The 25277-nt window shown below is 45.8% G+C and overlaps 1 protein-coding gene and 1 long non-coding RNA gene across 9 annotated transcripts in view; one reads left to right on the top strand and one right to left on the bottom strand.

Annotated features, from left to right (window-relative positions):
* Positions 1 to 25277, bottom strand: part of ASIP (agouti signaling protein) — a 1080532-nt gene that overhangs the window by 305316 nt on the left and 749939 nt on the right. The gene's annotated exons all lie outside the window — the stretch shown is intronic.
* The window catches only part of LOC146812089 (uncharacterized), a 60422-nt gene continuing 59840 nt past the window's right edge, over positions 24696 to 25277 (top strand). Inside the window, exon 1 of the long non-coding RNA XR_014966818.1 lies at positions 24696 to 24950. This is a non-coding gene — a long non-coding RNA (uncharacterized LOC146812089). The remainder of the gene's footprint in view (positions 24951 to 25277) is intronic.

Raw genomic sequence — 25277 nt, 5'->3', positions numbered from 1 at the left:
AGCAGTGCAAAAGAACCAACAGAGGTGTAAAAAGAGGCAAGTGAGATGCAGAAGGAGGCAAGAGGACTGCAGAAAGAGGCAAGAGAGTTGCAGAAACAGGCAAAAGGGGTGAGAAAGAGGGAACAGGTGGGCAGGCTGAGGCACGAGAGGTGCAGAAAGAAAAAAGAGGGGTGCAGAAAAAGGCAAGATGGATACAGAAATTTAGAACAGAGGTACAGAAAGAAGCAAGAGCAGTGCAGAAAGATCCAACAGAGGTGCAGAAAGAGTCAAGAGGGGTACAGAAAGAGGCAAGTGAAGTGCAGAATGAAGCAAAAGAGGTGCAGAAAGAACCAACAGAGGTGCAGCAAGAGGGGTGCAGAAAGGGTTAGGAGAGGTGTACAAAGAGGCAAAAGGGGTACAGAAAGAGGCAGGAGTGATGCAGAAATAAAGAAGAGAATTCCAGAAAGAAGCAATAGAGGTACTGAAAGAGGCACGAAGGGTACTGAAAGAGGCACGAAGGGTGCAGAAAGAGACAAGAGAGGTGCAGAAAGAAGCAACAGAGGTACAGAAAGAGGCAAGAGTGGTGCAGAAAGAGGGAATAGAGGTGTAGAAAGAGGCAAGAGAGTTGCACAAAGAGGAAAGTGGGGTGCAGAAACAGGCAAAAGGGGTGCAGAAAGGGTTAGGAAAGGTGCGCAAAGAGGCAAGAGGGATACATAAAGAGGCAGGAGGGGTGCAGAAAGAAGGAAGAGAACTGCAGAAAGAAGCAACAGAGGTGCTGAAAGCGGCATAAAGGGTGCAGAAGGAGACAAGAGAGGTGCAGAAAGAAGCAAGTGGGGTGCAGAAAGAGGCAAGAGAGATGCAGAAAGAGGTAAGAGAGGTACAGAAACAGGCAACAGAAGTGTTGAAAGAGGCAAGAGAGTTGCAGAAAGAGGCAAGTGAGGTGCAGAAGGAGGCAAGAGAGGTGCAGAAAGAGGGAAGAGGGTTGCTGAAAGAGGCAAGAGGGGTGCAGAAAGAAGCAACAGAGGTGCAGAAAGAAGGAAGAGAAGTGCAGAAGGAAGCAACAGAGGTGCAGAAAGATGAAAGAGGGGTGCAGAAAGAGGCAATAAAAGTGCAGAAAGAAACTAGAGAAGTGTAGAAATAAATACCAGCATTTGTAAAGTGCACAGCTACCTCTGGAGAGGTGTGCCAGCGCTGTGGGCCATCGGGAAGATTAAGCGAGCTATTACCCAAAGTCACAAGGTGCTGGGCTAACCTGCTGCCAGTGCCAGAGATCGAACCATGAGCCCCCTTGTTCCTGAGTCAGCCACAACAAGCAGGAGAGGTGCAGAGAGAGGGAACAGGGGTGCAGAAAGAGGCATGATGGGTACAGAAAAAAGCAAGTGAGATGCAAAAAGAGGCAAAAGAGGTCCAAAAAGAGGCAAGAGAGGTGCTGAAAGAGGCAAGGGGTGCAGAAAGAAACAACAGAGGTGCAGAAAGAGCCAAGAGAAATGTAGAAAGAGGCAAGAGAGGTACAGAAACAAGCAGGAGAGGTGCAGAAAGAGGGAACAGGGGTGCAGAAAGAGGAAACAGGGGTGCAGAAAGAGGCAAGAGGGGTATAGGAAGAAGCAAGTGAGGTGCAGAAAGATGCAAGAGAGGCGCAGAAAGAGGCAAGGAAGGTGCAGAAAGAGGCAAAAGAGGTACATAAAGTGGAAGAGATGAGCAGAAAGAGGTGAAAGAAGTGCAGAAAAAGAAGAAAGTTGCAGAAAGAAGCAACAGAAATGCAGAAAGTGTCGGGAGGCGCAGAAAGAAGCAAGAGTGGTTTGCACACCATTAGTACCAATTGAACGCCCACATTTAGCAATAAGTAACAGGTGTCCATTCTAGGTTTGCAAAGGGCCTTCCATCACACTGTAACACTTGTTGCTGCATTTTTGGTAACGTTTGAGCCGTTTGAGCTAGAAACAAGGCTTTTTTTGTTCAAATCTATAGATTAGGCAACAGATGATGGATTATGTGGCTAATGTGGAAAATGTATAATTGTGCGAAAGTTGGTGCAGCCAAATAATTGCATAATTCCAGTGGCCCCGCTCATACCTCTGACTAGGTCCAAAAGTGCTACTCGCTGATTCCTTCTTTTTTTTGTCTCATTGAGTTCATAATTTTGCTTCTATGGAAACGAGGAAGACTAAACCTGAGGCTGCAACTCCACAACACAGACTACCATACAACATAATTGCTCTCCATAACACATAATACCACTCTACATAATTCCTATACACTAAATACCACACACTTTCTATCCACATAATTTCACTGCACAACATCCACATAATTCCACTACACACAAAGTACATCCACTCCACTCCAAAAAACATTAGTAAAAAACTTTAAGATTTACAACACCAATGGCTCTAACTCTTGCAAATGCGAGACCTATTACATTACAAATGCTTCTTTAACTGGTAGTCACGTTTGCAGAGTGGTGGAGAAAGGGGGCTGGATTAAACAGTGGCGTTACTTTTCCATCTTGGGATGCCGTTTCTTCCTTTGATGAGGGAAAGTCAGTGGTGAATTTTGCAAGCACTAGCAGTGACGCTTTCACGTGTACCTCCAGCGTTTTGGATGCAAGCCGTCTTAATAGCAATTTGTTTGGGTATATATAAACAGCCCACTCAGTTGAATCAAACTTGGGTACAGACTGTGATTCTTTGTGCAAAACAGTTTTCAATGCAACTTGTCCACCATAATGCATTTCGGCCAAATCTGGCCTTGGTCACATACACGCCGAAATGCAAAGACCTCTTTTAGTAGTATACACGTTATTACTGTTAATACTGGCCTTTAACAAAATACTATACGTTTGCAAAGTGTTGTGTTTGACAAAAGGCAACCGATTAATTCATCATTCGGGGAGTGCAAATTGTAACTAACCTATATACAAATACAAATATACATATTGTTAACAATTGCAAAAAATAATTATTTATGTGTGTATATTTATTTATAACTAGTATAAAATACAAGTCGATCTCAAATTCAATTGATAGGTAATTTTTGAACCTCTCCACCTTACAAAATTCATATATTAATATATATATATATATATTGAGTGAAAAAACCAAAGGTTACAGAGACATTTTAGTTAGGCTGACATTTCACTCATACAAAACCAGAGAAATTCAGCAGTTATAGTTAGCTGAGCTAACTACAACTCGCACCCCCGCAATGCACTGCTTATAACCTCGCATATTACATCACTCATGACATAGTCAGTGACACATAACTTGTATCACTAATACCCCCATTTCTCAAACATGGGGTTAGAGTATCTCCACACTGACCCCATATCTTAGCTTTGACATACATTTTCAGCCCCGGGAACCTTTCCCAATCGATAAAATGGTGGCTGCAACTTTCTTTTCACATTGCGTCCAGCCAATCAGAGCATTCCTCTTGACACGCGCATTTGCGATTTACTGCAAAATTATCATGATTGAACAGCGATCACTGCAAAACCATCATGAAATATCCGCGGCTAGAGATAGCACTATATTGTGTGGATTTAATTTCACAAAAACTATTGAACGGATTTTCCCCAAATAACAAAAAGCCCAATCTGTGTAACAACATCTACCTTTCTACCAAATTTGGTATAATTTCATAAAGCGGTTCGGGCTGTAGGTTCAAAAACGCATTTCTATGGGAATTACCATTACAAACGCATCCTTATTTCACTCCCCTATTTCTCTGTCTGCATTGCACAGATCACTCCCAAACTTTCCATGACACACAGTACTGACTTTGACACATTTTGGGAAATTTACATGAAGATTGGTCAAACTACGCCAAAATCATAGGTAAGTCAAAAGATGCTTTTTTTATGGAAACTAGGTCCTAACTTTAACCACCTAATGCCTTCCTCTTATATATTCCAAAGAAGTGTGATAATTGTGTACTTATATGCAACAGATTTACGTGAAAGGAGCAACAATGTTGAAACATGAGCTACCATCTATGAAAATAGGGAACTAGCTTAGAAGTTCGACGTCGGCTCAACGTCCTGTGATTCTGGCAAAGTCATTTGGGGCCTGCTTTAGAGTTCAGCAGACAGGTTTCTCCATCACAAACGTGATGGATATCCCATCCGCCGTATTACATGTGCATCATATCCAATGGTACTAATAATATGGAGAACAGGATATCTGTCATGTTTGAGCAGCCAATCCGCCAAACTCAAAATCCTGCCCAAAGTCACTTGGGACCTGATTTAGAGGTTATCGGACAGGTTACTCTGCCACGAACGTGACCAATATTCTGTCAGCCATATAAGTGCAGTGTATCCATTGGAACTTGTAATATGGTGGTCGCGATATCCGTCACGTTTGTGACAGAGTAACCTGTCCGCAGCAATCTAAATAAGGCCCTTATTTCCCAGTTGCTAAAAATCTATAATGCAATTTGGTTTTCATGAAGATCACTCTAATGTTCCTCAGCCAAGTTGTGGTATATAAAATTGCATTAAAAAACCTTCTTCAAAATACAAAATGTTCATGTCAAGAAAGTACAGGAAATTCAGTCATTCGATAAAACTCGTTCTTGAGACATTCTATTAAGGGAAAAAAAGAAGTCTTATGCAATAATGGTGTTACTGTCTGTGACAGGTGTCGTGAGAATGGGCTCTGAAACAAGTTAATTGTTGGCCAAACCGTGGCTCATGCCGCAATTCAGCCGACACAGGGCTCTCTATAGAGCATGGCTTGAATTGCGACTCTTACAAAGGCCACTGCGTGGCTCTGCACCGCTGTTACAGTACATTAATGCTACGTAAGAACTCCTTTTAAATATATACTACGTGCTGGATAGGGTTGAAGTTGTTTGCAGGGAGAAATTCGCAGTTTAGCAAATTCCTAAATGTGCTTGTTACTTTTGGTAAATGCAAAAGGCCAGTCTCACACGCATTGCCCCTAGGTAAATGCAAATGGACAGTCTCTACTATTAAGATAACAATAGTTAGCATTTGTTAATTAAGCCATTCAAGGACTGTGTTAGATAAAAGTAGAAACGTACCCATGCAATGAAATATTCTGACCATTCTGGCCTCTTATTTCTCTGAAGTCCTCTCTCTACATTGTGACTGTTGAAAAACACTCTGATTCACTAGTGTGCTCACGGCTAAACCTAGGAGGTCTCTGAGAGATGCATCACAGTCTGTGTTTGCTCTCACAGAGGTGGTGATGGGGAATGGTGCTGCTGCTAAGGTCCCTCATCTGTTCATAGGGAAACTACATGCAGTTTCAATCAACAGTGCCCAATGGGGTCTTGGGGGCAGCTGACTAGGGGGATGTATGCCCTTGGAACAATGGGGGCAGTGGTGCAGTCCAGTGACTGCATTGTTCCATTTAAACTGTAATTGGGCTATAGAGATAGCCCCCTATATATAATGCAGAAATGTTGGTAACCGGCCAACATTTTGCCTTAGGTGACACGATAGCAGTTCATAGGAAAATAATTTTGGGTGTGAGTATCATAGGTTGTAGTGATTTGCACATTCTGTGCATCACATGATTTGCTGATGGCTATGGCAGATGACAGAGTTGACCAGACGTTGAGGCTTTTGGCGGAGGCAGGTCGGTTGGACCTGCTGGTAGAAGGTTTGGCTCTGGGAGGCCGCCCGTCTCAGCATGCCTCTGACGGCATCACAGCAGTGGTGCTGGTATGTGTACGGCCACCACAGGATGAAGGGCCCCATAGAGGACAGACGAGAGAGCAGGGCAGCTCCCACTCATGACAAGCAGCCCCGAAAGTGTGCATGGTTGGCCACTGGGAGGAGGAGAAGCCCGTGTGGCCCGCTCCGAGGCTGCGTGGCATGGCTGCATCCCCAGGAGAGGCCAAAGAATGTGAAGCTGCAGCATGCGGATATTGTGTCTGTAGGAACCTGGGGTCACCAGGCCCTATAGGCGGTAGCGTGGCGCGAGCCGGTCGGGCAACCAGAGGGCTATGTGTTAAGCAACCATACACCACACGCTTCTCATGGACTAGGGACGCCACACCGTTGAAATTATGCAATTACTTTAAGTTTATCCAAGTATAGCTGGTCAGTTGCAGTTCAGGAAGTAACAAGGCGATACATGCATCATAATACCATCCATCAGCAAATACGGCAATCCTGGCGATATTTATGCAGTGCCTAACCTCATTCAGATACCCACGGCAGTTGGCTAAGTGCGGGTGATTATAGCACTGCGCGCGCTAAGCGAGGCCTTTCCCTGAACAGGCCGTCTAACACAGCACGATACTCGTTATAGGTGACATCGGGTACATTACCATGGAGCCTGTAGAACTGAGCGCTCCTCGTAATCGATGGCCCCTAATCCTGTGAAGCAAGGCATATAAAACACAGCGCTACGCGCAATCAGTTGCATATGGAAACGTTTGCGTAGAACAGTTATCAGAACGCGTTACTCGTAATCAGTTGCATATCATTGCCTTCGAGCAGAGCATATAACACAGTGCGCTACTCGCGTTCCTGGGCAGGTAATTGATTTCGAGCAGAGCATATAACACAGTGCGCTACTCGCATTCCTTGGCAGGTAATTAATTTCGAGCAGAGCATATAACACAGTGCGCTACTCGCATTCCTTGGCATGTAATTTACTTTCGAGCAGAGCATATAACACAGTGCGCTACTCGCATTCCTTGGCATGTAATTTACTTTCGAGCAGAGCATATAACACAGTGCGCTACTCGCATTCCTTGGCATGTAATTTACTTTCGAGCAGGGCATATAACACAGTGCGCTACTCGCATTCCTTGGCATGTAATCTACTTTGAGCAGAACATATAACACATGGGGTTACTCGCCGTCCCGGTCTCTCCGGCTGAGGAAGCAGAGTCGGTGGCGTGAAGCGCCACGCGAGAGCAATGTCAGTCAGTACTTTGAACGGCTTCCAGCGGGGAGGATTACTGGACTTGAGGAGCGAGTCCCTATGCTCCGGTGCAGTTCACAGAGCACCGCGCTCAGTAGCACAGAAGGGGGGACACGGACAGGATCCCTCGGCGGGGTCTCTCCGTCGCGCAGGCAGGGGAGGGGATTCCCACGGAGGGGACAACCCGGGCCAAGTGCGGTGCGGTTTCCGGACCAGCAGGGGGCGCACCAGGGGGGATCTCGGCCTCCGGGCTTACCTCCGTCTCGGCGTCAGCAGGCGTCCGTCCTCACGACGTTGGGGGAACTCGGCCCCGACCTTGCACACCTCCTCACACGGCTGCGACGGCAGCGACGGGGCCCCGGGCTTCGCCTGGGCCTCGCGACACAGCAGGGCACTCCTCCAGGCCTCCAGGCCGCGGCGGTGGGCGCGCTGGCTTCGTCGTCGCAGGGGGGGGGCTCAAATTAAGGATGGGGATCAGTGCTCAGCGGAGCACGCTGCCGGGGGTCCCAGACCAGGGCAGGGAGCGCGGGGGTCACAGCGCTAGTACCTGGTCGATCCCCGGTGACTTGGCAATCGGCTTAGTATTTTGTTCACTAGGGTCGCTTGGACACGCAGTCTCAGCTCTGGCATTCAAGGCTTACAGCTCGCTCTTGTCATGCAGTCTCAGTTCTTAAAGTTAGGTTTCAGTTCTCAGTTGACAGATGAAGTCTTTTGGGGCAGATGTATCTGGCGCCCTTAAGGGGTTCTGTTACCGGGGTAGGGATGGAGAGGGCGACTAGATCCTTCCTAGTCAGGTTGGCAGAGAGTCTCTGGGTCCTCCTACTACTGGGCAAGATCAGTGGGATTCACAGGGCACCTCACTCACTTAAGAGGCAGTACCTAAATCCTGTCACTCTCAGAGGCATAAGTCCCTGGCTAGGCCCTACCGCCTCCACTCCTGGTGGATTCTTCCAGCTCTGCTTCACCCCAATGGCCAACTCACCACAAAAGTTTCCCTCCCACTCTTAAGTAGCCCTAGGTCAGGTGACCTCTAGCCAAGGCGGCAAAAGTAAAACCCCACCTCCCTTCTAGAAGGTTCCAGCTTCTTCCAGGAGCTTCCCCACTCTAACTATGGGACAAAAAGGCGGGCTGGTATCGCAACATTGTTGTGGGTCCCAGCCAGCTCCTGGCAGCTAGGGTGCTACTATGAAAAACGACCACCCTGCAGTAGCAGGGGTCTGTGGCAGCCATCTTGGGAGAAGGGAGCACCTGCACCTTAACACTGCAAAAACGAAAAAAATTAGGGAAAAAGAGCCAAGTCCAACATAACCCCCTTCCAGCCGAAAGCCAGGGTAGACCGATCAATGCCTTGATGGTCTTCCCTGCTTGGGGCTAGAAAAGGTGGACGCAGGCCCGCAACGGCAGGAGCACCCGCAGGTTCTCCTCCGCCCTGGAACTCGATGGTTCCCTAACAAACCTCCCTGGACCAACGAAACCACCCCACTGGGGCTCCCTAGCTAGTTTTGGCCAGGACCGGCCCCTGGGCCGTCCAGATGTCTCTGACCCGGGTGAGCTCGCGGAGTGGGGGGCAGTAGCCCCAGGCCTGTAGTGCCTGTTGACCACTCCGGTCCTCCTCCTTGCAGTCCTAAACTGCCTCTGGTCCTTCCTCCTGGGGTTCACACCCTTAGGCTGACCAGCCTTCAGGGGCGAGGCTCTCCTCCCCCTAACTCTCCTTCTGGGGTTCCTCACCCTACCCTGCGAGGCACCCTCAGACCACCACTTCCTCCTCAGTCTAGGGCCTTGACCCCTCAACCGATCCCTCAACCTAGGGTCTAAACCCTTAGGCTGAGTCGGTGCCCGAGGCGAGACCTTCCTCCCTCTGCACCCCCTCCCAGAGTTCCGCACCCTCCCACCGGGAAAGGTACCCCTGGAAGTCAATTTCGGGGGGACCCTGTTAGCAGAGGCCCCACCCGCCAGGTCAGGCAACCCCTGAGCCTGGCATCCCAGCCCAGGATCTAAACCCTGCAACTGGGCCAACCCCAGAACCTCAGGAGCGCTGGTTACAGTCGCCCTGGGTCCTCCTGACACTAGGGGCTCTCCTGCACTGGATGGCCCATCGGGACAGCCTAGGCTCCCAACCTGGGGCTCCCTTGCGGAACTCTCCAGGCCCTGAGACTTCGGTTGGGGCACCTCGGGACACCTCCCCGTCTCACGCCTTCCTACAGATAGGTCGTGAGGCCCTACAACCCTCTCTCCCTGGGACCTAGCTGGGCTATCTGCCACTTCTCCCACCTCGCTGGGTTGGGAGATCCCTGCACCACCCCCTTCAGGTTCACACCCCAATGCCTCCTCAGACACCCTGGTGATGTCATCCTGGGGTAAATAAAATTCTAGCTCCTGTGGAGCTTCCGGTATGCTGCCACCAGTGTCCTCACTGGACACATTCATCTGGAGGGCACGCAGCTCCAACTCCTTCATTCGAAGCTTGTGCGCCATCCTCCTCTCCTCCATTGCCCATTTCTTATTCTCTCTTTCTTGTTCCAATCTGGCCCTTTCCCTTTCTTTCTCCTGCTCTAATTTGGCCAGCTCCCATTTTAATTGCCTCTCTTCCCTCCTGTCCTCGTACTCTTGTGGAGACGCGCTCCTCCTAGACCCTGTCCTACTACTGGCCCCAGAACGTCTTCCTGGGGGCACATTCTCAGACATGTCTACATTCAAGATGTCTAGGACTTCCTGGGCGCTCTCCCCCTGAGGTGCCTCTGGCGCTTCCTGCCCCTCATCCCCTCTCCCGTCTGGGTGGGCCTCTACCCATGCCCTAATGGCGGTACGGAGTTCCGGCCCTTTGGCCCTCCGCCTCCCAGGCACCCCCAACTCCTGCGCGAACTCCCTTAGTTGCTTCGCTGTGTACCCCTCGAGGTCAGCTAACCGGGATTCCATTCTGGCAGGTGGGGACCTAGACACTAAGGAGAAAATTCCTAGGGTATAGGCAACAGTTACCGGCTCACCAGGCTTCTTGCACTCTCAACCTGGACAGTGGAACTAACAATGCAGCAATCAATGTTTTTAGAGCTTTGGAACACAACAGGCGTTTAATTGTGGCGCCCTTCGCCTCACGGAAGGGTGCTGTATGGTCACAAGTCCCAAGGATCCCACCGCTCGCCAACAATGTAGGAACCTGGGGTCACCAGGCCCTATAGGCGGTAGCGTGGCGCGAGCCGGTCGGGCAACCAGAGGGCTATGTGTTAAGCAACCATACACCACACGCTTCTCATGGACTAGGGACACACACAATAAGTGACGCCACACCGTTGAAATTATGCAATTACTTCAAGTTTATCCAAGTATAGCTGGTCAGTTGCAGTTCAGGAAGTAACAAGGCGATACATGCATCATAATACCATCCATCAGCAAATACGGCAATCCTGGCGATATTTATGCAGTGCCTAACCTCATTCAGATACCCACGGCAGTTGGCTAAGTGCGGGTGATTATAGCGCTGCGCGCGCTAAGCGAGGCCTTTCCCTGAACAGGCCGTCTAACACAGCACGATACTCGTAATAGGTGACATCGGGTACATTAATATGGAGCCTGTAGAACTGAGCGCTCCTCGTAATCGATGGCCCCTAATCCTGTGAAGCAAGGCATATAAAACACAGCGCTACGCGCAATCAGTTGCATATGGAAACGTTTGCGTAGAACAGTTATCACAACGCGTTACTCGTAATCAGTTGCATATCATTACCTTCGAGCAGAGCATATAACACAGTGCGCTACTCGCGTTCCTGGGCAGGTAATTGATTTCGAGCAGAGCATATAACACAGTGCGCTACTCGCATTCCTTGGCAGGTAATTAATTTCGAGCAGAGCATATAACACAGTGCGCTACTCGCATTCCTTGGCATGTAATTTACTTTCGAGCAGAGCATATAACACAGTGCGCTACTCGCATTCCTTGGCATGTAATTTACTTTCGAGCAGAGCATATAACACAGTGCGCTACGCGCATTCCTTGGCATGTAATTTACTTTCGAGCAGGGCATATAACACAGTGCGCTACTCGCATTCCTTGGCATGTAATCTACTTTGAGCAGGACATATAACACATGGGGTTACTCGCCGTCCCGGTCTCTCCGGCTGAGGAAGCAGAGTCGGTGGCGTGAAGCGCCATGCGAGAGCAATGTCAGTCAGTACTTTGAACGGCTTCCAGCGGGGAGGATTACTGGACTTGAGGAGCGAGTCCCTATGCTCCGGTGCAGTTCACAGAGCACTGCGCTCAGTAGCACAGAAGGGGGGACACGGACAGGATCCCTCGGCGGGGTCTCTCCGTCGCGCAGGCAGGGGAGGGGATTCCCACGGAGGGGACAACCCGGGCCAAGTGCGGTGCGGTTTCCGGACCAGCAGGGGGCGCACCAGGGGGGATCTCGGCCTCCGGGCTTACCTCCGTCTCGGCATCAGCAGGCGTCCATCCTCACGACGTTGGGGGAACTCGGCCCCGACCTTGCGCACCTCCTCACACGGCTGCGACGGCAGCGGCGGGGCCCCGGGCTTCGCCTGGGCCTCGCGACACAGCAGGGCACTCCTCCAGGCCTCCAGGCCGCGGCGGTGGGCGCGCTGGCTTCGTCGTCGCAGGGGGAGGGCTCAAATTAAGGATGGGGATCAGTGCTCAGCGGAGCACGCTGCTGGGGGTCCCAGACCAGGGCAGGGAGCGCGGGGGTCACAGCGCTAGTACCTGGTCGATCCCCGGTGACTTGGCAATCGGCTTAGTATTTTGTTCACTAGGGTCGCTTGGACACGCAGTCTCAGCTCTGGCATTCAAGGCTTACAGCTCGCTCTTGTCATGCAGTCTCAGTTCTTAAAGTTAGGTTTCAGTTCTCAGTTGACAGATGAAGTCTTTTGGGGCAGATGTATCTGGCGCCCTTAAGGGGTTCTGTTACCGGGGTAGGGATGGAGAGGGCGACTAGATCCTTCCTAGTCAGGTTGGCAGAGAGTCTCTGGGTCCTCCTACTACTGGGCAAGATCAGTGGGATTCACAGGGCACCTCACTCACTTAAGAGGCAGTACCTAAATCCTGTCACTCTCAGAGGCATAAGTCCCTGGCTAGGCCCTACCGCCTCCACTCCTGGTGGATTCTTCCAGCTCTGCTTCACCCCAATGGCCAACTCACCACAAAAGTTTCCCTCCCACTCTTAAGTAGCCCTAGGTCAGGTGACCTCTAGCCAAGGCGGCAAAAGTAAAACCCCACCTCCCTTCTAGAAGGTTCCAGCTTCTTCCAGGAGCTTCCCCACTCTAACTATGGGACAAAAAGGCGGGCTGGTATCGCAACATTGTTGTGGGTCCCAGCCAGCTCCTGGCAGCTAGGGTGCTACTATGAAAAACGACCACCCTGCAGTAGCAGGGGTCTGTGGCAGCCATCTTGGGAGAAGGGAGCACCTGCACCTTAACACTGCAAAAACGAAAAAAATGAGGGAAAAAGAGCCAAGTCCAACAGTGTCGGTTTTTGTATTATAGTGTTTGAGATATCATAGGAATGTCTGGTTCACAGTGGGAGAGAATGACGATTCTCCAATTTTTATGCAGAGAGAATCTTGATTTCATTAAAGACATACGGAGGCTAACATTATGCAAATACTTTTATTTGCTGCCCAACATGCAGCCCTTTAAAGAATGCAAATACATCACAATGAATAGAACATTAACAACATAACTAGGAGCCAGTGTACACTCCAATCTTCCTCTTGGGCTGCGATGACACAGACGAAAAATGTGGTAAATCAGTTACTCTTAAGCGTTGTTATCTGAGAAAAGAAATCAAACCTACACTGTATAGTGAATGAAGTATGAACAGATGAAACATAGTATGACAATGAGCAATACATCAGAATTCATATCGCTATATTAGAATTCATATCACTATATTAAAGATGTACAAAATCAAACCCAAACCTCTCAGGGAGAGGAGGGAGGGATAATGTTAGCCTCCGTATATCTTTAATGAAATCAAGATTCTCTCTGCATAAAAATTGGAGAATCGTCATTTCATTACAAGACCGGAGGCTACCATTATGCATGTTTAAAGCCATGTAAAGCTACACTGCTAACATGCTCTATTGGTCTCAAATAGAATTTTGAGACGGTATCTGCATTGGACCAATCTGCGGCTCTAAGTGTCTCGGGCAGGGAACCTCTGGCCCAAAATACTTTGCTAGCCATAGCTCCCCTTGAAGAGTGAGCTCCAAATCTAGAGAGATCTATACCAGCTTCATGCATAATCAGATGTTCCCACCTGGCTAAGGTGCTGAAGAAACAGGTCTAAAAGGTCTAACATATGACAAAAGAAGTTGATCGGTGTCAACAGGCCTAAAAATTGAAATTTTATTGTCATTACACTTCATACAATTCACAACACACAGTTTTTCACACTCGTGAAAGAAAGGGTAAAAGACAGATTCTGACATTGTTTTAGTTCTTCTCCAGATATCAAAGTGAACACCTTCAGACGAATAAAATCTATTAGAAAGTTCCAAAGCTTTAATGTCTGAGACCCTTCTAAAGGAAATCAGACACAAAAGAGTCGCCAGTTTCATGGAGATCCTTTTAAGAGAGAGTAAATTGTTGACAGGCCAGGAAAGGAAGAGATTAAAGATGAGGTTAACATCCCAAAGGGATTCGTAACGGGCTTAAGGAGGTCTCCTCAATCTAATACCTTTCATAACTCTCTTAATTAAAGGGTTGCTACCAATAGCAAGATTATTGACCAATGCATGTCAGGAAGAAATTGCTGATCTGTAGCAATTGATCGTTCTATAAGAGAGACCTGACTCAAAAAGACAGGCAAGGTAGTTGTCTACTTGCTATAAAGAGGCTTGTACGGGATTCAGATCCCTTTCCAAGCACCAGCAAGACCACTTTCTCCATACACCTGAATACCTTTTCCTTGTTCCAGGTGCCCATGAGTCTTCCAAAAGGCTCTTAGCCTCCCCTGAAAGTTCAAAATATCTCCCTGAACCCCTGAGATCCTTCAGACAAGAAGGTTCAATTTCCCTAATAGAACCAAAGGATGTTCTTCTCTGTCCGGACTCTGGAAGAGGCCTAGCGATGATGGGATTAAGCGTGGAAAGTCCACTGCTAACTCCATAACCCCTGAGAACTAAACTTCAGATTTCCAAAAGGGTATTACGAGGATGATTGAGCAAGACTCGAATCTTACTTCCCACAGCAATCTGTGGATCATTGAGAAGGGGGGAAAAGCGTAACCCCTGATTTCCGTCCAGGATTGGAGAAAGGCATCTACCCCTGATGCATTGGGGTCCGGTCTCCAGCTGAAATATGTCTGAACTTGATGAGTTAATCTGCTTGCGAAAAGATCTATCTGAAATGGACCCCATAACTCTTGAATCAATGAGAAAATCTCTGGATTCCATTTCCAATCGCTGGAATCGTGGAGATAATGAGAATTCCAGTCCGCTCTCAGATTGTGAATTCCCGGAATGAATTCTGCCCTGAGAATAATCTTGTGATCCCAGCAAAAATACCAGATCCGCTTGGCGATATCTGAGAGATTCTTGGATCTCGCGCCCCCCAGGCGATTTATGTATGAGACAGCTGAGAAATTGTCCAAATGGATTAAGGTATTGGAATTCTTTAGAAGCTCTTGAAGCTCATAAGTGCATTCAGAGCTGCTAACATCTCCAGAGAGTTTATGTGAAGGGATTGTTCCTCTAAGGACCACCTCCCCCCAGTCTCTAAATTCTGTAGGTGAGCACCCCATCCCCGGTTGCTTGCATCCAATTCTAGAGTAAAGTCTGGAATATTCCCAAAAATTGCTTTCTCATTCCAGGCTTGAAGGTTTTTCAACCACCAATGAAGATCTTCTCGAGCGTCCTCCGAGAGGGGAACTGAGTCTTCGTACCAAAGACCTTTCCTCAAGGCTAAAGCTTTCAGCCTTTGTAAACCTCTGTAATGGAGTGGACCGGGTGAAATAGCCTGGGTGAAGGAAGAAAGGAGACCTAGAACCCTAGCTAGGTCTTTGAGGCGGATTAAATCTTTCGAAAGGATAAAGGAAATATGTTTCTTTATCTTTGTAGCCTTTTTGTGTGGAAGTATTAAACTGGAAAGAATGGTATTTACTTGGAAACCAAGGATTTCTAACTCCTGTGTAGGGACCATGATGGATTTCTCTATATTTACCAGGTTCTGAAGTAGGTCTATTGTCATTTTTAAATGCTCCTGGATAATCAAAATGTTTTGAGACATAATGAGGATATCGTCTAGGTAAATTATCAGACGAACTCCTCTCTCCCTGAGATAAGAGACCACTGGTCGTAGGACCTTGGTGAAACACCAAGGCGCTGAGGAAAGTCCGAAGGGGAGACACTGGAACTGATAGAGGGTCCCTTTCCATGTGAAACGGAGGTACTTGCGAAAGTCCTTGTCCATGGGTATCATAAAATAGGCATCTTTGAGGTCTAGTTTTACTAGCCAATCCTTCGCTTTCAGAATGTCCCTCAAGAGATGGATATCCTCCATCTTGAAGTGTCTGTATGTTAGAAAGTTGTTTAAATATTTTAGATTTATGACGGGACGCCAACCTTTGTCCTTCTTTTTGACTAGAAATATGGTACTTAGAAAACCTTTCTGATTCTCTGATAAAGGAATCTTTATAATGGCTCCCTTTTCTAACATTTGGGAAATTTCCAATTCTATCAGCTTTGAATTCTCCATGTCTAAAGTCATCTCTTTTGGGATTTTTTCCTGAAATGGTTCTTCCCAGAAATCTATCTTGAATCCAACTATTGTTTCCAATACCCATGGGGATTGAGTAATTTTTCTCCAATTGTGAGCAAAATGTCTCAGTCTTCCTGCCACCTTTAATTGGAAAGAAGGCTTCTGGCTTACCTTGGTAGGTTTGATTGGTGGATCTGGGTCTGTCACTGCGGGATCTTGAACCCCTTCCTCTTGTAGGATAGAAATTTGAGTACGAGCGGTAGCCTCTATTGGAGCGGAAAGAGCCTCTTTCATCTTGGGGATAGAAATGGGACCTGCAGAAGCCTCGGCTGACAGACTGTCCCCTCCTGTCAGCCCTTCCAAAAACTGTGCGACCTCCAAAAACTCTGCGCATGCTAGATTGGGCTCTACTGAAGGCATTAAAAGTGGATACATATTTTCCCAGGGATTGGACAAAATTGTCCCCAAACAATTGCCCTTTTGCATCGAACATGTCTTCTCTTGTAGAAAGATCTGCGAGCTTGGGGTTAATTCCTAAGAGGACCGCCTTTCTGCATTCAGTAATGAGGCTAGAATTGGCGTTACCAACAAAGCAAATTGCTCGTTGAGACCAACCTCTTAAGAGTTCAATATCGACCGGGCTACTATCTTCGGTCATATCAAGAATCTTGGATAGTGGGCTGAGAACGTCAAGCAGTTTGTCCTGGCACTGCTTAAGGCATTTTTCAATTCCTTTTCTAAGATCCCTTCCAGATTTAAATAGGAAGGTGATGATCTCGGGGTCCAGGTTAGAGGTATTGCAAATCTTGTCCTCCGAGGAGGGGCGAAGGCACTCGTTTCGCATAAGATTGCGTGTATCCCTATCTAAGGGTTTCCTTACTCTCTGAGAGAGATATTTTCCAACGTGGACCATTGACCACCATTCTGAACTGCGAGGGTGGCGAATAGCAGTTGGATTAAACATTTCCCCACCAAGGGGGTCTTTAACAATAGAGTATGAGGTGGAAGGATTATTAATATCCTCATCAAGATCTTCCAATGTGTCCTGGGGATCGAAAATAAATTCATCCATAGTTTGATCCTCATAAATTGGAGATTCCGGATCATCATAAAATTAATTTGTACCGTATAGGTCACCTTGGTTTATCATGCCGCTATGGACAACTCTTCTCTCTGTCCCAAGAAATTGGGATCTCTCCTTTGTGCTGCCATGAGCACCCAGATCTATCGTAGCGTGAGGGCTACCAACATCAAATGCACGGGTAGGTGCCACATTCGTATGTTTCCTTTTTTCAGGAACTTTTCCTCTCTTTTTAGGGCCTGATGTAGAGGGGGAGTCTCCATTCGAGAGAGAAAAGTAGATTTCCTCAGTGGGGGACGTCCTCTTTCTCTTAGTTAAAGCGGCATCAACCGCTTCCCTGACGGAAGATTTAAGCTCTTTACCAATCAATCTTTTTAAATTATCACCCAGCAGTTCCTTACGGGACTGTGGTGGATTAATAGTGTCAGGGTTCATTATAAGGTTAGTTAAATCTATTTTAATAGTTAAATCTATTAAAATAGTAAATGGCCCTAGTATTTGGGAGTACTTACAGTAATCTACTGGTAAACTCAGGTCTGATCTTGTTGAAAGAAACAAAACTCGGGATGGAGTAAAATGGTTTTCAAACCGATCTCCAATCTCTCATTGCAAGTGAGAAGAATTTAACTCTAAAAGAGTATTAATAAAGGCCACTAGATGGCGCTTGTGCACATTTATCTTATTTTGTGTAAATTAAACGAAGGGGAGAGGCTCCGTTGCTCCGGCTCATAAAGGTACCGTAACGCGCTCGTTGAAGGGCCGTAACCATAGTAACCTCAAGCCGAGCCGGAGGGAATTGACGCGTGTGATGGCACGCTCCCGCGTCTCCCAGCAAGTTGCTAAGAGACGCGGGAGTCAAATAATACGAGCGGCGCTTGCGCCGATATTCATTTCCTTTTCCCCTTTTCTTTATTTATTTATTTGTGATCGGTGTGCACACGGAGCATGAAAAAATCAAGTATTTCAGGGGGAAAAGAAACGAGATGAGCGTCTTGAAGTAAGCGCTCCAGAATACCAAATCTTATATATTCTTTGCAATTACAGGGGATTCTTTGAAATTATAAAAGAGGATACTTACCGGCTTCCTCCAACGACCGCATAGCAATCGGAGGGAAGGAGAGATTAAAACCTATTTCCGGCCATAAATTGGACAGGGGAACAAGGTCGCTGAAACATAAAAATTAGTTAGCAAAGGCTAAGTAAGCAGTTTAGTCATGTAATTACAAGATACGAAATAATCTTAGTTAAACCATGATTAACTCCTATACAAATTAACTTAAATAATGAGTAGTTAGTAGAACAGTACTTATCTGTGTCAGAGCAGCGAACAAAAGAGGAAGATTGGAGTGTACACCGGTTCCTAGTTATGTTGTTAATATTCTATTCATTGTGATGTATTTGCATTCTTTAAAGGGCTGCATGTTGGGCAGCAAATAAAAGTATTTGCCTAATGGTAGCCTCCGGCCTTGTAATGAAATCCATGGGCTGGCCATGGAGGTGACCAGAGTCAGCACGTGGAAGCCACAAAACGTCTGGGCAATAGGAGACAGAGGATGCTGCAGTTGGTGGTAGGGTCGTTGGGGTTGTTTACGAGGAGAGCATATTCTCAAGCTTGGTCGGAGTTCTTAGATAGTAAGGCGCAGAAGTGTAAGGGAAGTTGGATTACATTTTTCCCGTGCCTTTTTACTCTTTTGATTATTTAATGGGATCCTCAATCTGATAGATCAATGTGCAACACCAGTTGGATTTCTTTCCCACCAGTATCAAGCAATGCAATATGTAGAAATAGTGACTGAGATATATGCAAATTCCCTATATTCTTTAGGATTCCTAGCATCCGTGCCAAACATTACACAGTGACTTCTTAATATGGTTGCCGTTTGTGTCCAAAAACTGGAAAAGGCTTGACATTCTATAAACATGTGTAAATCATCAGCTGCGTTCAAAGAGCACCAATGACATCTTGAATGATCTCATATTCCCCATTTATATACCTTATCGGTAGCATAATATAGACTATTAATCACCTTATTTTGTTGCATTTCCAAAATAAAACATCTGAATATGGACTGACCCATTCTAATTGCAGCATGAATAATCTGCATATTTATTAATCAACCCAATTAATTTGCAAATGTTTCTGTCCTTTGCTGTCAATCATCCTCAAATGATTTGGGAAGAAATTAGAAATGCAGCGTACTATTGTTTTGTCCACTTATTTTGTCCACCTATTCACCTAATAATTCAAGAAGGGTCTTGAGATAGTAGTAGGTGTTAGGGGTCCCTATTTTATTCAAATAGTCTCTAATTTGCATTTATTGAAAAATATGTTTTGTGATAGAAAATGTCTTCCTTAAACTTGAAAATGCGAGTAGTATACCTAATTCAACTAGTCGGCCCATCGTTACTATCCCTAGTTGAGCCTAAATATGACAGTAAGAATCATTACAAATATCTAGGAATGATGAACTACCCCATAGTGGTGTATATAGCTGTGTGGCTGTATGGTGTTAAATAATCTTATATATTATGATGTGTCCTGTTATGAGTGTTTTTTCCTTAAAAAATGCTTCAGTGCCACTTGAGGAGAGTTTACCCAGCTTCTTGGCTCTATTTTGTGAGACAATATCCACTTTCCCTATATATGATACATGCATGAGTGTGTTTGAGAGAAGAGAGAGCGAGAAGGAAAGACACAGGGAGGGCGAGAGTTTGTATGTGTATGACAACTGTAGCAAGGACATGGGGTGGAAAGAGAAGCTTACTATACATAAGTAAAAATAAATGTGTAATGTGCCTGGGGTGAAGTTGAAGCCATGGTGTTTTTGCTGTATTACAGAATCGTCAGAATTATTTTTGATTACAAAAATGCAACATAAGTCTGTGCAACTTTGATCCTTAATTGTTCCAATATTTGGAAAAATATCTAAAATGTAGAAGTGTGTTTATTTCAGTGAACCAGGCTCAGCAAGGAGGCAAGGCATTATAAAGGGGATCTGTAAGATAGGAGTTGGTAGGTTAGAGTTTTAATGCACCGGTTGCGGGGGATATGTACGGAACCTGCACACCGCCAGTTCTGATCCATGCAGAAAGGGTCTATTTGCCTGCTGGAGGGTTGCTGTTTGGATTGCTTTGGGTAGTTGTATCGCTTTTGGACGGAATTGCAACCTGTTGGGGATCTGTTTGTACACAAAGTGGGTAGTTTCTTACATCATGGCTGCTCAGGGACTCTTGCGATCCGGGTAGCTACTTGCTTTGTGTGCAAAGGATAGTTTAAGAGAGTGAAGCACAGACCACTGACCATTTTGTATAGTGTGAAAAAGTCTGCTTCAGTGAAACAGGTGCACATTACAACTTATTTCTGTGCAAACTGCCTTACAAAACTAAAACCTCTCTGAACCTCCAACTAACTATCCAATATCCTATCCCACCCCTATTGTCCCACCCCGCAAATATCTCATTGATAGAGAAGCAAATTTCAACATATTCAACCTAAACTTTCTCCTATAGCCTATGACTGCAAGTATTAACCTCTAAGCAACTAAGGGGCATATGTACAAGAAAATGTCATAGCACGGAGCTGCACCAAAATTGGCAATGCCGCACTCCGGATAATTTTAAATGCATGGATGCGATGTATTTACAACAATCCAGTGCACGCCTGTGTTTTTCCTAGCGCTGGAGCTAAAACTAGCTAACTAGCACCAACACTGGCACCCTTGCATCATAGTGCAAGGGTGCCTGCATTGCAGGGCATTATTGTTTATGTGCAGGAAGGCACACCTTACTGCACATAAACAATCATTGAAGGCATTTTGCACAGAATGCAGCACACATAGAAAAAGCAAAAACGAGGGGAAATAAAAGTGTTTCCCCTTGTTGCACCATTCCAACGGCTGATATTGCATGGTGCTTCAGATTTACACCTCCTTGTAAATCTGGTGCAGCATCACAAAGCAATAGGTGTTGTGGTGGAACGCCCACAGCAACACCCATTGCACGCCACTTTCAAGCAGTTACTTGGGTGAAAGGGTTCCATATTTACAAAGCGACGTTAAGCCATAAAAAGTGTAAATATGGTGAAGGGCATAGCGCCACCGGAACGTCCATTTTCAGAGCACATCAAGAGGTTTTGGCATGACCGCTCACAAATTTAAAAGACATTTATTTTCTTTATTTCTAGTGGTCACTGTTTCTAAAAGGTACATGCTGAATAACCAGAATAGATTGGTTCTCCTTTCAAATATCCCTGTGAGGCTCCTTTCCAGAGGCAGCCTTTGTTTAGTGTTGCCCCTTGTAGCAGGGTAGTCTCTGGCCTGGAGCATCCAGAACAGCAGCACAAAGAGGTGTGAGGGTTCAGAAATTCCTTGTCATCAGCCAACCTGAAAGTGTGATCTTTCACAACAGAAATACACAGCCCCTTGCTAACAAAGCCTGCATTACATTTGCACAGGGAGCCGACTCAACCCTGAGTATGGATCTAGACCCTCAGGAATGCAGGCAATACATTTTAACTGTCTGAGGACGCCATCTTGTGCCCTGTCACAACCAAAGATCAATTGTGCTTTATAATTAATACTGACCAAACTTGAGAGTGAACATCAGTAACTTTCGCTCCACTGTTCTCAGAATCTCATTTTGATGTTTGCATACAGCCATTGCTTTCTGTTTCCATGCTCCTTGGTGAAATTGTGGTCTAGTGGTATCCTAACAGTGGACCAATTATTTGCCTCACTCTAGCGCCTATCAAAGTACCTACTATACTGCTGTCTTCACATGCAAATGATATTGCTTCTTTCTAGAATCCTGCATCCTCAAATGACACTCTATCCCCCCAAAACCTATTTATGACTGAAACCTGGCATGAAAAAAAAAATAGCTTTACTCAAAATGTCTGATGCTCACTTCTCATTTTTCCTTTTAAATGTCTCTCTCCATCTCCATTTTCATAATTTCCATGCCTCTTCTCTCTGAGCACAACCTTCTCTAAATCACTGCATGATACCCTTAATCTCCATCACTGTATTTCTGCAAATTGCCTACAACTGATTTCAGCAATCACAATGTTTCCTTTTTGGGAAACTGATACTCCTCCAACTTAAAACAACCTATTCTCCTATAGCTTATCTATTCAACCCCTCACCTAACACCTGCATGAACTCACATACGTGCCTTTCCCTATAATCCTCACACCTATCTCCTACTACTTTATTCTACCACACAGCAACTGGAGTGCTTTCATGGAATGGCATGCTTTAGCACACAATAACCAATAACACTGGACTAACGACAGTCCTATCTCTACAACACAGGTCCTCCTCCCCTCTACCCTCCCCCATGCGGTGGCCTTTCCAGACCTACAACCCCTCTCTCCCTCTTTCAGAGGAGCCACGGCCCATGGGGCCAACCACCAATGATGCCAGGAGGATTGCTTATTGTTTACCACCCTGAGGCCGCCTCCCGTGGTCCAGCGCATTGCACCGGGGCGAAAGTCTGGTAGCACAGACTCTGATGCCGATATGTTGCTTACTACAGCCTTTACTGCACTGTTCCCATGTTGTAACATTTTGTCTAAAAAAAATGACGACACAAAATATAAATGCATCGGTGCATCTTTTGGAGTAACCCAGCTGACTTCAGTGCACCTGTAACACAGATAGAGAGGGACAGCCACATACGCGCAGACATACACATAATAACACAGCTTTTGTCACTCATCGACCCTTCTTCAAGTTCCTGTATTCACATTGTTGTAGTTCACCCTCAGATAAATCTCTCTTCAGCCAGCTCTAGAAAAAAGAATACCTTTCTGCACTGTACATATTTTCAAACAGAGCTTTTCTTCAGGTATTTTTTTATGTCTCTCAGTGATGTTTTTTAGAGCAGCAAAAATGAATATTCTCATTGTATCTACCCTGGACAATATTAAATTATTGAGTTTTGCTGATATAAAGCAGCAGCACTAAACGCTGCAAAAAGAATGCGAGCAAATAAACACACCTTGCAAATCTGTACGGTATCATGGATATAAATAGCAAATTGGCAAAAATTAGCACTTATCAAAGAAAAAAACTAACACCACCACACACGGTTTATTTATGATCACCCCTTTTGTTGAAAAGCACCCTGTGGGTTGCAAACGGACCTGAATCAACCTGGTCCACGGTTTCTAACACACACGAAAATGGATATGGAGGATGTGCCCCACATAATTAGGAAGTCGTTTAAAAATAACAGAGGGCCGAGGAGACCCACCCCCCTCGCCCCCCCCCCCCCAAGCAATTTTGAAATGACCTGCGCTATCGCAAGATGGCATCTAACAAGGGGATGAGTTTATTTTCCCACGAGAAGCATTTATTTTCTCAGTGCTTGCACATCTATATCTATTTACAAATACAGATGTCATTAGGAAGAAATACCCTTAATGTGTACTCCAAAACTTCAAGTTTAGTAAACAGTTCTAGCATTTACCAAATTCTGGCCCTTTATGCCAGACCATCATTCTATCTATGAAGTCACAGATCGCTACAATTATAAAACCACTCTGCTGCTATGGCGGCTTGACCGGTGCTATATAAATACCATAGGCACTTTACGTATTCAGTGGGTTGTAGGTATGAACTTCTATTGACTCAACAAGAGCTGGTTGGTCTGTGCTTTCTAAACGCCGCTATTGTTTTTTTAGTTCCACATTACTGCCAGGGATTCATTTGTAAATAGTTGTGTGTCTCGGTTCTCACTAACCCGCTGCCGGTGCAATAAAATAACCTGACAGTGCGGCGAATATCAAAGTTGTGTAGTAGTCTCGGACCTTTTTAATCAAACACCAGACACTCCCATTCTTTCAGGTTTCTGCTTTTCCCCTTTACCGTCTTTCTCTTTCTCCGGCTTTCTGCATTGTGTATTTTCCTCACCTACTATCGGCAAATGAAATGTGATGCGGTAAAGAGAAGTGTCTCCACCGGCAAGCAACTACCGGCTCAAATTAAGCATTGGCTGCAACTGATTTGTTTTTTGTTATGCGGTAGATTTGCTCTTCTTTCCCTGTCTGCGCCCATGTCCGTGCACCCCCGGATTTGCTCCAACATTCTTTCTGCTTCGATCTCCCCTTGTTTACTTCATATCTGTCCCATTCTCTTCATCTCTATTTCATCCCCCAGTCTAAGTGTCGTCGCCTGCTACATCATGTCTTTCCTGCTCTTTAAAAGGAAATAAATGCATGGAAATAAATGCATGAGACTGGAAAATCCGATACTCCTTAGCAGGTAGGAGAACAGTAACTTTTCAAATGTGATCTAAAAGATGGGGTGTGAAATCGTGGTATATCGGTGCAACCGCGATGGCTCAGATCAAAGCTTTCTTAAGAGTGTAAAGGATTTTAAGCGTAATCAGCATATACAACTTTCCAACAAAAACGGAATACTTTTACCGTGACTCCGTTAGATTTGTGTCCTAAGTCATAGATGTAGTCCAACAGTTATTGAACGTGTGCAATCCAAAGAACAGGTAATATAAAAAAAATAGCACAATCCTTTCTTGTGTCACGGTATGTTATGCTACAATTGCGGTGTTATTTTATGTTCATGCTGTGATACTGTTAGGTGTTGGATTGTTCGTAACCTGCATGCTCTATGGTGCTAGCAAACATACCTTAAAATGACACAAGGAAGCTAACACAATGCAGCAGAAAGAGTAAGGAAATTTAGCTGAACCCAAACATTTTACTGAGCGTCTAAATTGCAGGTCGTTTTCCTACTGGGAGAGCAATAAATAGTTTCATGCAGGCAACTTGAAAGAACAATCGCCCCCCAACTGCGCACATTTAAAACACAATAACTTAAACTGACATATAGGCACTGGCTGTTCAATATAGAGACAATGTGGTTAAAAGGATCTCTGCCTCCGCCCCATAAAACCGCACATGTACTACTATCTGTGCTGCTTTTAAATCTGTCCACTTCGCCTCCGGTATCTAGAGCGCAAGGCCAGCGGACGCAAGGAACGTAAGGTCAGGGGTCGCAGGGAACGCAAGGTCAGGGGACGCAGGGAACGCAAGGTCAGGGGACACGAAAGACTACGACCCCTACATATACCCATATTAGTGAAATACGTTGCAGACGAGAAAAAACCACCAAGCAATCACCAGTGCCTCTAGGCTCAGTGGAACCTTTTTATTCAGCAGACGTTGTTAGCAAAAAAATCTAACTGTCGGGGGAGCCAGCTTCAAGTCCAGCACTCTCCTGAGAAGAGAGTGATATAGAAAGCAAACAACTACAACGAAGGTAAGGAATAATCAATGAATATCCGCAAAAAGGCTTTTGTGCTGAAGTCGTGTTTCTCAATTTGTGGTGCTCTTAGAGACAGGGGTCATAAAGAAGGTAATCCACAAATATTTGTCGGGGTCCCCAAACGTTCATTACACAATGTGTATGTTTAGATAGCTTCAACAATGACTCATTAAATCTCACCATGGAAATATATTCATAACACGATATATTTTTCTGTGTTCCGAAATGTTTTCAACATAAACGCTTCTTAATGAAATAAATTGTATTCATCAAATTTGTTTAGTCCGTGTATTCATGATTACAGTAGATGTTCCTACCCTC

The sequence above is a fragment of the Triturus cristatus genome, chromosome 7 (assembly GCF_964204655.1).
Source record: "Triturus cristatus chromosome 7, aTriCri1.1, whole genome shotgun sequence".
Lineage (NCBI taxonomy): Eukaryota > Metazoa > Chordata > Amphibia > Caudata > Salamandridae > Triturus > Triturus cristatus.
Note: the sequence above shows the minus strand (reverse complement) of the source record. Positions and strands in the feature narration are given on the sequence as shown.